A 12,386-nucleotide genomic window follows, 5' to 3' on the forward strand; every position below is an offset into this window, starting at 1 on the left:
AAAGATAGACCACCATGATCTTGTCGAGAAATATTTATATTTTTATTCTTTTCACCTTTTTTTCGGGTAAAGATTACTTCCAAGCAGTCTTGTTATAATAATTATTGCTTCAAGAAGAATAAATAAATAAAACCAACAAATCCAAGATCTTAAAACATTGATGCCATTAAACTAATTTTTTTTAAACAAAGAAAATAACCACTACTTCTCATGCTTGGGAATGTAAAGACAATATAATTGAAAAGGCAAAAAAATAAAAAAAGAATGACAGAGATTACCTCAACCGGACTTGTTATATCCCACACCGACTCACCACCATCCGACGGTACGGGATCAACGATCAACCTTCAATCTCAATAGGAAAACAAGTTTCAATGCAAACCCTCTAATGGAACTATGAACTCCTCTTGATCACAAAATTCGAACTTAAGTACAAACCCACATCACAAAATTCAAACTCAGGTACAAACCCACAATACCTAATTTAAGCAAGATAGAACATCATGTAGGTGGGGCGTGCTACTTAGGTCAACCTAGACATAATTTAAGCAAGATAGAATACTATCTAGGTGGGCACGCCAGGTTAACCTAGAGGACCTAGAAGGAGACATAGTCCAAAAGGTGGGGCGTGGCCCTTAGTATGATCTAGAGAGAGAAATATTTAGAGAGAAGAGAGATATAAGTTTGTAGAGAATTATAGGCAAGGGATCTTTTTATAGTGCAAAAAAGATCTTAATAGATCGGAGATCTTTTTATAGTGCAAAAAATAGGATAAGGTTTCTATGGCGAGTTTCTTCTTATGGATTGAGTATGAACAATAAGTGATTTGTGGGGAGAGATTTGAGCACTCCATAAAACATTTATTCCCCTTTTCTTTTGACCATTATCTCATCAATACAAATTACATAAGATAACATTAATCAATCTCATAAGTACTTGCCCTTCAAGACAAAGTTATTACTCTTATCAACTCAACCCTGCAAAATAGAAAAAACTCTTTAATAGTGGGGCGTGCCACCTATGGGGATTAGAAGCTCCTAAATTTGGGGCGTGCCACCTATGGCTTTGTTGGCCCACCAATTTAGGCCGTGGTCGGCCCATATGCACCATGGACCCAATGCTATTTTTAAATATTTAAAAATTAATAAAATATTTTAAGATTAATTTGAATATTCAAAACATTGAAAAATCAATATCTTCGTTTTTATAAATCCAAATTTTATAAATAACATATCCAAAGATCTAGAAAAATTCAATTAATAATTCTAAAATCATATCATCATAAAATAAACACAATTAAATTCATTAGATGGGATAAGGATCCATATGGTCTAGGAATAAACATTTTGGGGCACTCCACCTTCAACCGTGGACCGTAAACATTGTGGGGCACTCCACCTTCAACTATGGTCTACAGTCCACACTTGCTTTATCAACCGACCCAGTATTTTTGATGACCCACAATCCATGCTGGGGCTCATTAGTGGGTTACCAAAGTCTGGTTGATGAGCCAATGGGTAGTAATCTCAGTTTGTGGATTTCACGTTCTCTCGTAGAGACGTGCCAAGTTCAACTAGACCTAATGCGAACATAGCTCCTATGACACATTAGGGTATCTCTAGCACATGCATAAACTTCATCCTAAAATGTGGTTCGCTTTTCCAAAATGACTATCATTATATATGTCGTGTGATGATATATTGATGAGGCTTTGGCCCCTGAAGGCCACTATCACATACAATGGTCATACAGTCTTTCGGCTCACTCACCTAGACATACTCTGACTTCATCAAGGGATGCCCTATTAGAACCATTATCGAATAGTTGTCTATGCCCACATAACATAGGTTTTTTCCAACTAACTGGTATAGACTATCAAGCACAGTTCGGTATCAGCAAATATTATGTGCTTAGTATGGTCCACGAGAGATAACACTTCTATTGAGTTCATGTTCCATTGTATCAAATGTTTCATTACAAGCACTAATAAAGCCTTTAATGGCCACACTCACCCAACATTTGTTTTGCATGTACACTTAAAAAAAAATCAATATACATAAAACCAGTGGTTTAAAAAAAGGATCGGCGACCCAGATTGAGCACCTCAAAAACACATCCGGATCGGTAAATCGGTAATCCAGATTAGAAATCGGCCTAATCGGTAGGATTAAGCCTTAAAAAAAATCTGAAAAAATTATTAAAATTCATTATAAATGTTGTTTTTTAGGAATCCAATAAAAAATTGGGGTATTATATTATTATTTCATTTTTTTCATCAATTTACGAATATTGAGATGTTCTTTTCCTGTTTAAATTTATGTTAACTATTAAAGTTGCATTATATAAAAAAAAAATCATAAAATCATCATGGACAAAATATATAATCATATATGGACTACAATAAAGAACGGATTAAATCGATGAAAAATGGCCACTAAAATCTCAAATTATTGTATTATCTTTTTTTTTATTTTTTAATTTTTTGATGACATTATTTTCTTTCTTTTATTTTATTTTTAGAGGATAAATTGTTTTTTGACAAGAAATGCTTGTTGCATTATCTTTTATTTTATTTTTTTGATGATATTCTTTTTTCCTTTTATTTGTTTGAAAGATAAAAATAAAACTCTTTTTTTTCCTTTTTATGACATTATGTTCTTCCTCCGACATTATTCTTTTCCTTTATATTATTATTTTTCTTTTTATTTTTTTGATGATATTATTTGTCTTTTTCTTTTTTTCGCTTTTTCCTTTTTTTTATATGACATTATTTGACAAAAGATTATTTTTTGATAATATTAGTTTTTATTTTATTTTTTTTCCCTTTTTTTCTTTTTTTTTTATGACATTCAAAAGGGAAAACGTCAGCACATAGGTTCGAACTCAAACTTGGGACCTTTGCTTAAATAGCAACGTGATAACCAAACCCCCCGAACACCACATTGTGTTAATTTCCCTATAATACAACAATATGTTGATTTGAGGTCCAACGTCGGGCGTTGAATTGTATTTGTCCCACATCGAAGAGAGGTGGGACAAAAAATGGTTATATAAGCACTTCCAACAACGTCATGTGTGAAGCAGTGGTTGAGGTGAGAACCATGTGTGGCGCACGCGAGGCATTCGAGATTTCTCTGCACATGAGTTTTGTAATGGCTAACGTCAGCCATCAGAACTGGCGGAATGATGTCATGTGGGTGGTTCAGTTCACTATTCAAAACCGATGGGAACTGGCGGTATGATGTCATGCGGGCGGTTCGGTTCATTGTTCAGAAACGATGGGAACTAGCGGTATGATGTCATGCAAGCGGTTCGGTTCACCGATGGGCAGTTTAGGTGGTTCACTGCGGTATGATGTCATGTGGGTGGTTCAGATCGGTTCACCAATGAGCGGTATGGGTGGTTCACTGCGGTATGATGTCATGTGGGTGGTTCGGTTCACTGTTCAGAACCCGATGGAACTGGCGGTATGATGTCATGCGGGGGGTTCGGCTCACTATTCAGAACCAATGGGAACTAGCAGTATGATGTCACGCAGGCGGTTCGGTTCACCGATGGGCGGTATGGGTGGTTCACTGTTCAGAACCGGCGGTTTATGATGTCATGCGGGCGGTTCACTATGCGGTTTATGATGTCATGCGGGCGGTTCATTATTCAGAATCGGCGGTTTATAATGTCATGCATGCAGGCGGTTCTCTGAGGTTTATGATGTCCTGCATGTTTATGATGTCATGCATGCTGGCGGTTCTCTGAGGTGCGGTTTATGATGTCATTCAATCGGCAGTTTAATGGTTTATGATGTCATGCAATCAGCGGTTTATGATATCATGCGGGCGGTTCTGCATGCAGGGGGTTTATGATGTCATGTGGGCGGTTCTGCATGCAGGGGGTTTATGATGTCATGCGGGTGACCAAATCGACAGTTTATGATGTCATGCGGGCGACCGGCGTCGGTGTCATGCGGGCGGTTCACTGTTCAGAATCGGCGGTTTATGATGTCATGTCAGCGGTTTATGATGTCATGCGAGCGACCTGCTGGTGTCATGCGGGCGGTTCACTGTTAAAAATCGGTCGTTTATGATGTCATGCGGGCGACCGAATCAACGGTTTATGATGTCATGCGGGGCGACCGGTTCACTGTTCAGAATCGACGGTTTATGATGTCATGCGGGCGACCGGTTCACTGTTCAGAATTGGTGGTTTATGATGTCATGCAAGCGACCGAATCAGGTTCACTGTTCAGAATCGATGGTTTATGATGTCATGCGGGTGACCAAATCAGCAGTTTATGATGTCATGCGGGCGACCGAATTAGTAGTTTATGATGTCATGCGGGCGACCGGCGGTTTATGCGGTTTATGACATCACGTGGGCGGTTCCCTGTTTTACACATAAATCGCATCAGAGCTGGCGGTATGGGTATGGGTATGGGTGGGTATGGGCGGTTTATGATATCATGTGGGCGGTGAACCACATCAGAACTGGCGGTATGGGTATGGGCGATTTATGATGTCATGCCGGCGGTTCACTGTTCACATAAATCGGCATGAGGTGACGGATTTCTATGCCGACGAGTCCGTTGCGACTCGCCGATTTTTTAAACACCGCATAAAACACAACAATTTTGTTGGGATCATACAATGAATAAAAAACAAGTCAACAACCATATTAAGTACGACAATAACATTAAAAAATAACAAAAACTTACACGAGTGTTATTTAAAAAAGGAGATTCTCACCATAAGATTGCAGTTAAAGAAAAAATCACAAATCTAAATACGTGAAACGTCCATAATACTATGTTGTACAAATCAAATAACAAAAATTTTGAACTATTAAAACTAATCAAATTTATTTATACAGAGGGAATGTGATTTAACCAATCAATATGTGTGAGCAAACCCGAAACATTTTAACTCTACCCCTAATTCCACCTGCTTAAATATTTCATTGGAATGTGTTGGTAACAATTTTTTTGGATTACCGTTTTTTTAGGAATACATTTATGTTAATGAATCCATTGATGAACTTTTTTGTTACACCAAGAATCTCGATTTAATCCCACTATCAGTGAGATTATCTCCAAACCAAAGCTCAAATATTTAAGATCTATGAAGAGGAAGGAAGTTTTAAGAAATTAAAAAAAAACCGAAGACACTAAAAATTAATAAAGGGAAGAAGCCTTTTAAAAAATTTTTTAAAATTAATTACGAACTACATATTAATATTGGTCATAACAGAAACAATATTAAAAAAAATCTAGTTTTTGGAAATGCCACACTAGTAATATTGCCCTATCTTTTTTTAGAAAAAAATGTAACAAGATAGGAAAATATATATTACATGTAACAAGATCGAAAAACGTATATTACACCATTGTATTACCATTACATATACAATGAAAGCACCATCATATGACGTGGGGCAAAATTATTTTCTCAAAGAGTTTTTTTTCCTCTCTCTAATTCTACATCGTATCATAGCATCACCAATCCTCTCAGTGTTTCATCTTGAGTAGTTTCTCAATCCAAAGCAAATGGTAACTTCATCTTAACTCACGGTACTTCAATCACTTTCCCATCCTAATCTTTTTGTGTATTATTAAGCCATCATCTTTCACTTTCCCTTCCACCACTTTTCCCTCTCACGTTTTTTTGCCTCATCCATCCAAAACCCACTCTCTAACATCCTTCAAAATTTTCTTCCAACATCTTTACCCCTCACATCACAAGCCCCATTAATTCTTGTTCCTCCTCATGGATTTCTTTTGTTCAACAAATAAGCAGCCGGTTATCCATTAGACCTGTACACCTTGTGTATGAAAGAGGATGACTAATTGGCTTCTCTCTCTAGAATTCTTTGGACTTTTCCTCGAAGTCATATTGTTTTTTATTTTTTTTAAGTGAATTAGTGAGGAAAGGCCCTACCCTTGATAGGAATTGGGCTTAGGACGAATTGTTGTAAATCATCAAGTGCTAATCAATTAAGCTCCGACTTTTTTCCTATTTTACCTCGAAGTCATTGATTCACCTTATTTTGTCTTTACGTCACTGTTTTCACCTTTTATTTTCAAAAAAAATTTATATATGGTGTCAACCTTATACTGTAAGGTGCATCTAAAGAACCCACTAAAGAAGGATGCTCCTATGCTGGAAATCCCTCAAATTGAACATCTCAACCTTGATATTCACAAAAAAGAAAAAAAAAAAGAGAATTTCTAATCTTAAAAATAGTTCAACTTTTATAATTGGGGACAATAGATTTTTATATCATCGCAAGGCTTTACGGCACAAGAACTGCATTTTCAGCATAGTTTTGAGATGCACCTTACTTCAATAGTATAAGGTTGACAAACCTTACCCTATATTTTCACCACATATAAAAGAGCTTCACCTTTCTTTGTCTTCATGTCACCTATCTATACTCCCCAATACCATAATGCCATTCATATAATATATACCTTGCATATCATCCATATCAACGAAACCTCTCATGCACCCACAACTTACACTCCCTACACACCAAATAGCTCTAAAATTGTCGCTCACCTTTCTCAACCAATCCATCTATCCTCAAAATACCTCTTTATTCTAATAGACACTCCAATCTCACCAAACAAATATCCCTATCCCTACACCAAGTCAAATGATTTCCTCTTCTGATGGTAATAGTGAAATCGAAAACCCAGACTACAAATCATGATTAAAGACCGACTGGCTTCTTAAAGCCTGGATCATAAGGAAATTATCAGAAGAATGTCTTAGCCTTGTTGTTGGCCTCGAGACTTCTGTAAAAGTTTGGAAATGCCTGAAGAGGCCTTAAGACTTTTACAAATTTGGAAATGCCTAAAGAGTTCCAACTTACCCAACAACTCCAACTCTACAAGAAAAAGAATTCAACTATATTAAAATACATGTATAAATTCAAGAGTACTTGTGATGATTTGACACCTATTGGAAAATATGTACCATATGAAAATAAGGTCTTTTGGTATCTTAATAAACTTGGTACAAAATATGAGAGTTTTGCTACCACTATGTTTAAACCTCTAATTCCTTTATGTTATGAAATTATACATCTTCTTCAAAGTTATGATATTAAAAATCGGCTCCATTTCTCTGAATAACACTCAAATCCAAATCAAATAGGGCATTTGTTGGGTAACAACTTTTTTTTTTTGTAACCAACAGAGGTAACCAAAATTATAGAGGTAGAGGGAGGAACAACTTTGGTATTCAACATTTTATCAACTCTCGAGGACGTGGATTTGTTCAAACTAGCCAGATCAGTAATATGGAACGCGAGGTGCCTCAAAAAAATCAAGAAAGAGGTGGTACACCTCTTATGCGACAGGTGAATCAAGGCTTCCAACAAGATTCTCCGGTACAACAATTAGACAGTTTGGGAAAAATGTTAAATTTGTTGGACATACTGCATTGAAATGTTAGCATCGATTCAGACACACTTACCAAGCAAAAGATATTCCTCAGGCTTTTGCTACAATGACTATAGTTGATTCACAAGATTCAAAATGGTTCCTGAACATCTGTCCCCCCACTCATATGACAAGAGTTTCAGGTAAGTTACAAAATCTTCATCCCTACAGAGGCATAAATATAATGGTGAACAATTAACTATTTCACATGTTGGTGATATAAATATTGCTATAGGGTATGGAAAATTCAATGTTTATAATGTTTTTTTGATGCCTAAAATGAAAAAGAACTTGTTATATGTTAGTCAATTTACGACAACTTTCCCTTGTACTTTTGAGTTCTCCTCAAATGGTTTTTTGATTAAGGAAATGAGCACAAGGAGAACTCTAGCCAGTAGGAGTAGAAAGGGAGGATTGTATGAACTTGAAAAAGTGAAACAAATTTTATTATATAATCGGAGTAAAAGAACACCAAAAAAACAACGTCATGGACATCCTCAAAATAAAGTTGTAAATAGTTACTTAATATTGATGCATAAAATAAATCTCATTGTCTATGCTAGTATTCATATGGAAAAAAGGCTGTAAGTTTTTTTTTAGTGGTATTGATAAAATCTCTACTAAACATCTCTTTAAGATTCATTCAGACTTATAGGGCCCTGCTCTAATTCATCTAACCAGAGTTATTGATTTTATGTGGTGTTTGTTGATGATTATACTCGTTTTACTTGGATTTATCATTTGAAACAAAATTTTGAATTTTCATTATATTTATTAAATTTCATTGTATCGTTGAAATGATGTTTGATAAAATAATTCAAAATTTTCATTATAACGGGGTGGTAAATTTGCTAAGAAAGAATTTATTGATCAACCTAAAGACAATGGAATCATGCAACAATTATTATGTCGGGGAACCCATGAACAAAATGAAATAATTGAAAGGAAACATAGAAATATTGTAGAATTGGGCCTTACAATAATGTTTCATGCAAGAGTTCCTAAACGTTTTTAGGTTGAAGCCTTTTATACTGCAATATTTGTTATCAATAGAATTCCTTCTAGCAATTTACAACAGATTTTCCAATTAAAAAATTCCAGATTTTGGAAAAGCCACAGTAGAAATATTGTCATTTTTTTTTGAGATAAGAAGGTAACAAGATAGAAAAGTATATATTCCACTGTTGTATTACTATTATATATATAATAAAAGGATCCCCACAAGACAAGTGTGGGGTCCAATTATTTTCTCTAATAATTCATCTCTCTCTCTCTCAAATTCTATAGGTCATACAAAAAAGTTGATTTTCTAAAGGTCTTTTTGAAAAACAAGATTTTATTTTTATAAATTTCAAAAAATAAAAAATTTCTTGAAAAAAAATAATATTTCAAATTTACTATGATTAGGATATAAGAAAGGCTGCCACAGCCCAAGCCCATTTGAACCACTAAATGAGGCCGGGCGATCCTAACAAATTAGAGACTCTCAAACACAACACATTTTGCCGTTCATCATTGCAAAACAGTAGGTTTTCTCTTTGGAGCATGATGAACTCTATTGGATACAAGCTTAGGGTTGGCCTCGACCCCTGTCCCAGCCTTGACCTGATCCGATCGGTGTTGGCCTGGGTTGGGCATATTCCATGTGGAATGGGCCGAAAGAGTGTTTTTTTTAAATAGTTTTTAAAATTATGAAAATGAGGAAACGTTAGGTCATTAGGAAGACCCCTCGATTCGGTCTCGGCGTGATTAACAATCATCCTATGATCCTTGGCATGGGCCGAATTCAATGAGACCAAGAACTGGGCCCAAACTTTGATCGAATATGGTCTATCACGCCGGGCCAGCAAGAGCCCTATCCTAAAGAGATTGGTACATGAAGAAAATGGGTAGCTCAATTTGTGAACAAATCGGATTTTGGTGTTTCAGCTAACACCAATATGTGAAAAGTATTATAGACTTAAAACTCTACGCATCAGTAATATCGACTACTACAATGATGAATTTGAATAAAAAACGAAAGTTTAATTTAAAAAATGAATTATTTTGAATTTGGTATTTGAATCATTCATTAATTATCGGCGATAATTTTAATATTTTAAAAAGAGTAATGATCCTATGAGACCCTCACACACCCGTGTGTATAAGACCTCAAAAGATCACCATTAAACAATGGTTTAAAAACCGGATCGGTGACCCGGATAGGGCTTTTCAAAAACCGATCTGGATCGACGAATCGGCGATCCGGATCGGAGAATCGGCGATCCGGATCCAAATCGGGTGAATCGGTCAGAATAAAGCTTCAAAAAAATCCGAAAAAATTATTAAAATTCATTATAAATATTGTTTTTTAGGAATTCAATAAAAAATGAAGGTACTCCATTAAGAATTTTCATGTTTTTGCATGCACTAGGGACACTAGTGCATGCAGAAACTTCTCCCTTAACCCCTGCCAAGTGTTGCTTGAACCTATGTACCCCACTACTTATCACTCTTTGACAGTAATTACAAATAATTTTGTCTTTCTTGTTGGGATCAAGTCTGACCCCATGTTGCCATGCAGGGTCTTCTGTAGATCTTGACATGATTCAACTGTTTTAAGATGTAAAAAGTTTAAATTAACCTGACAGTTCAAAAAGAAAAATAATCACCATATGTAGTGATAATATGTTGCGGCAGTTCATGTAGTCATATTCGTTGCTATTTGTTATTGCAAAATACCTTTTTTGACAATAATATTTTCGTACATATCAATTACAAACATTTAGAATAATACAAAATGCAAGCTCCAAACATGGCTACAACTCAATTATCAAGAACATACATTTTTTGCATTAAAAAATTAATAATAAAAACAATTCTTCAAAGAGCCGGCTAACAGCAGTCATTCCAACTAAAAAATCCATGAACAACAGATAAAAAAAAATACAGTTTTGTATTGAAAATATAATAACATGCATTTTTTTGCATAAATAATCCATCAACATACAATTGTTTCAACAAAAACTTTAACAATAAAAATTTAAAATATGGTTTAATACCTCATGATAATTAAAACCTTGTCACGATTTTCACATCTTTTCGGAAAATCATCATTTTTCAAAAAATTCGATCATGGAAAAAAAAAAAAAAAAATTACAGCAAACTCAAACAATAAAAATTAAAAATTGGGTTTAAATGTTTAATACATCATGATAATCAAAACTTTATCACGATTTTCACATCTTTTCGAAAAATCATCATTTTTCAAAAAATTCGATCATGGATAAAAGAAATAATAAAAAAAAAGTACAGCAAATTTTCAAAAAATTCGATCATGGATTAAAAAAAAATTAACAAATTTTCAAAAAGTTCGATCATGGATTAAAAAAAAAAAAATCATAAATTTTCAAAAAAATCGATCATGGATTACAAAAAAATCGATCATGGATTACAAAAAATTCGATCATGGATTACAAAAAATTCAATCATGGATTACAAAAAATTCGATCATGGATTACAAAAAATTCGATCATGGATTACATAAAATTTGATCATGGATTACAAAAAACAAAAAAAACAAAAAATTCGATCGTGGATTACAAAAAAAGAAAAAAACATTTACATCATGGATAACAAAAAATTCAATCATAGATTACAAAAAACTCGATCATGGGTTACATAAAAAACAAAAAACAAAAAATTCGATCATGGATTACAAAAAAAAACAAACATTTCGATCATGGATTACAAAACATTCGATCATGGATTACAAAAAATTCTATCATGGGTTACAAAAATAAAAAATAAAAAATAAAATTCCATCATGGATTACAAGAAAAAAAAACAAACATTTCGATCATGGATTACAAAAAATTCTATCATGGGCTACAAAAAAAAAAAAAAAATTGTTCTTCACAGAGTCGTTTTACATAAGCGATTTTAACTCAAAAATTCACCTCTAAGTGAATAAATTACATCCAATTGAGTATATTTTCTGATAAACAACAATATAAGGAATCAAAAACCTAAATTTTTAACACATTATTTCTAATATATCATGAAAACAAAATCCAAAGGCGGAAAAAAAAAAAAAAAACAGCGGAATTTGTTCCGCAGACATCTCACTGTTCATATCAAATTTCTTGTTGTAATTGACTAGATTACATAAAATTGAAAATTTTAAATCATACTTGACACAATAAAGATTAAAAACCCTAATTATTGAACTCATTTTGTTCAAAATATGCCGTGAAATAAATCAAATGGCGGAAAAAAAAAAAAACCCAAAGTTCTTACCTGTTTTTGTGAACCGAAGCCTTCAATCTCCAAAAAACTCTGTTTTTCTCAACGATTATCACAAATTAGTAACAAAAGGTTTTGATTCACAGCTTTAAGATCAAAATGCCTACAAATTTTGAAAGATTCATGCCCTATTTGGCATGAAATTTCAGAAAAGGCGGAAACCCTAAACCCCGAAATTTTCGTGATCCAAAAACAACCAATTTTTCCACCATTTAATTCTTGAAAAAGCTGAATAAAGCTGTTTACAGCCTGCAAATCAGATCACATGCCAAAAAAAACAAAAAAAATGATAAAAAAATGACAAATTTGAAAGAATCCGTGAAGAACACTGTGCAACCCGTGTTCTTCACGGACTCGCCGATTCTGCACAGTGAATCGGCGAGTCACTGTGCGGAATCGTCCGGTTCTCTCTAGAACCGGACGATTCCCTATTTTTGAAACGATCCGGTCCATTTTCGTGAAATCCGAGTCGAACCGAGCGAGTCCGGTTCGACTCGGCGATTTTTTAAACGCTGCCATTAAATTTAGTACATATCTATCTATAAAAAGTTATCACTAGGGTGTGGGACTTGACTTTTATAGAGATCTGTTTCAAATTTAATGGTGATCCTTTAAGGTCCTACACACATAGGTGTGGAAGGGTCTCGCAATGTCATTTTCTTTTTAA

This window comes from Amborella trichopoda, chromosome 8, assembly GCF_054954075.1.
Source record: "Amborella trichopoda isolate Santa Cruz 75 chromosome 8, AtrichopodaSantaCruz75HAP2 v2.0, whole genome shotgun sequence".
NCBI lineage: Eukaryota > Viridiplantae > Streptophyta > Magnoliopsida > Amborellales > Amborellaceae > Amborella > Amborella trichopoda.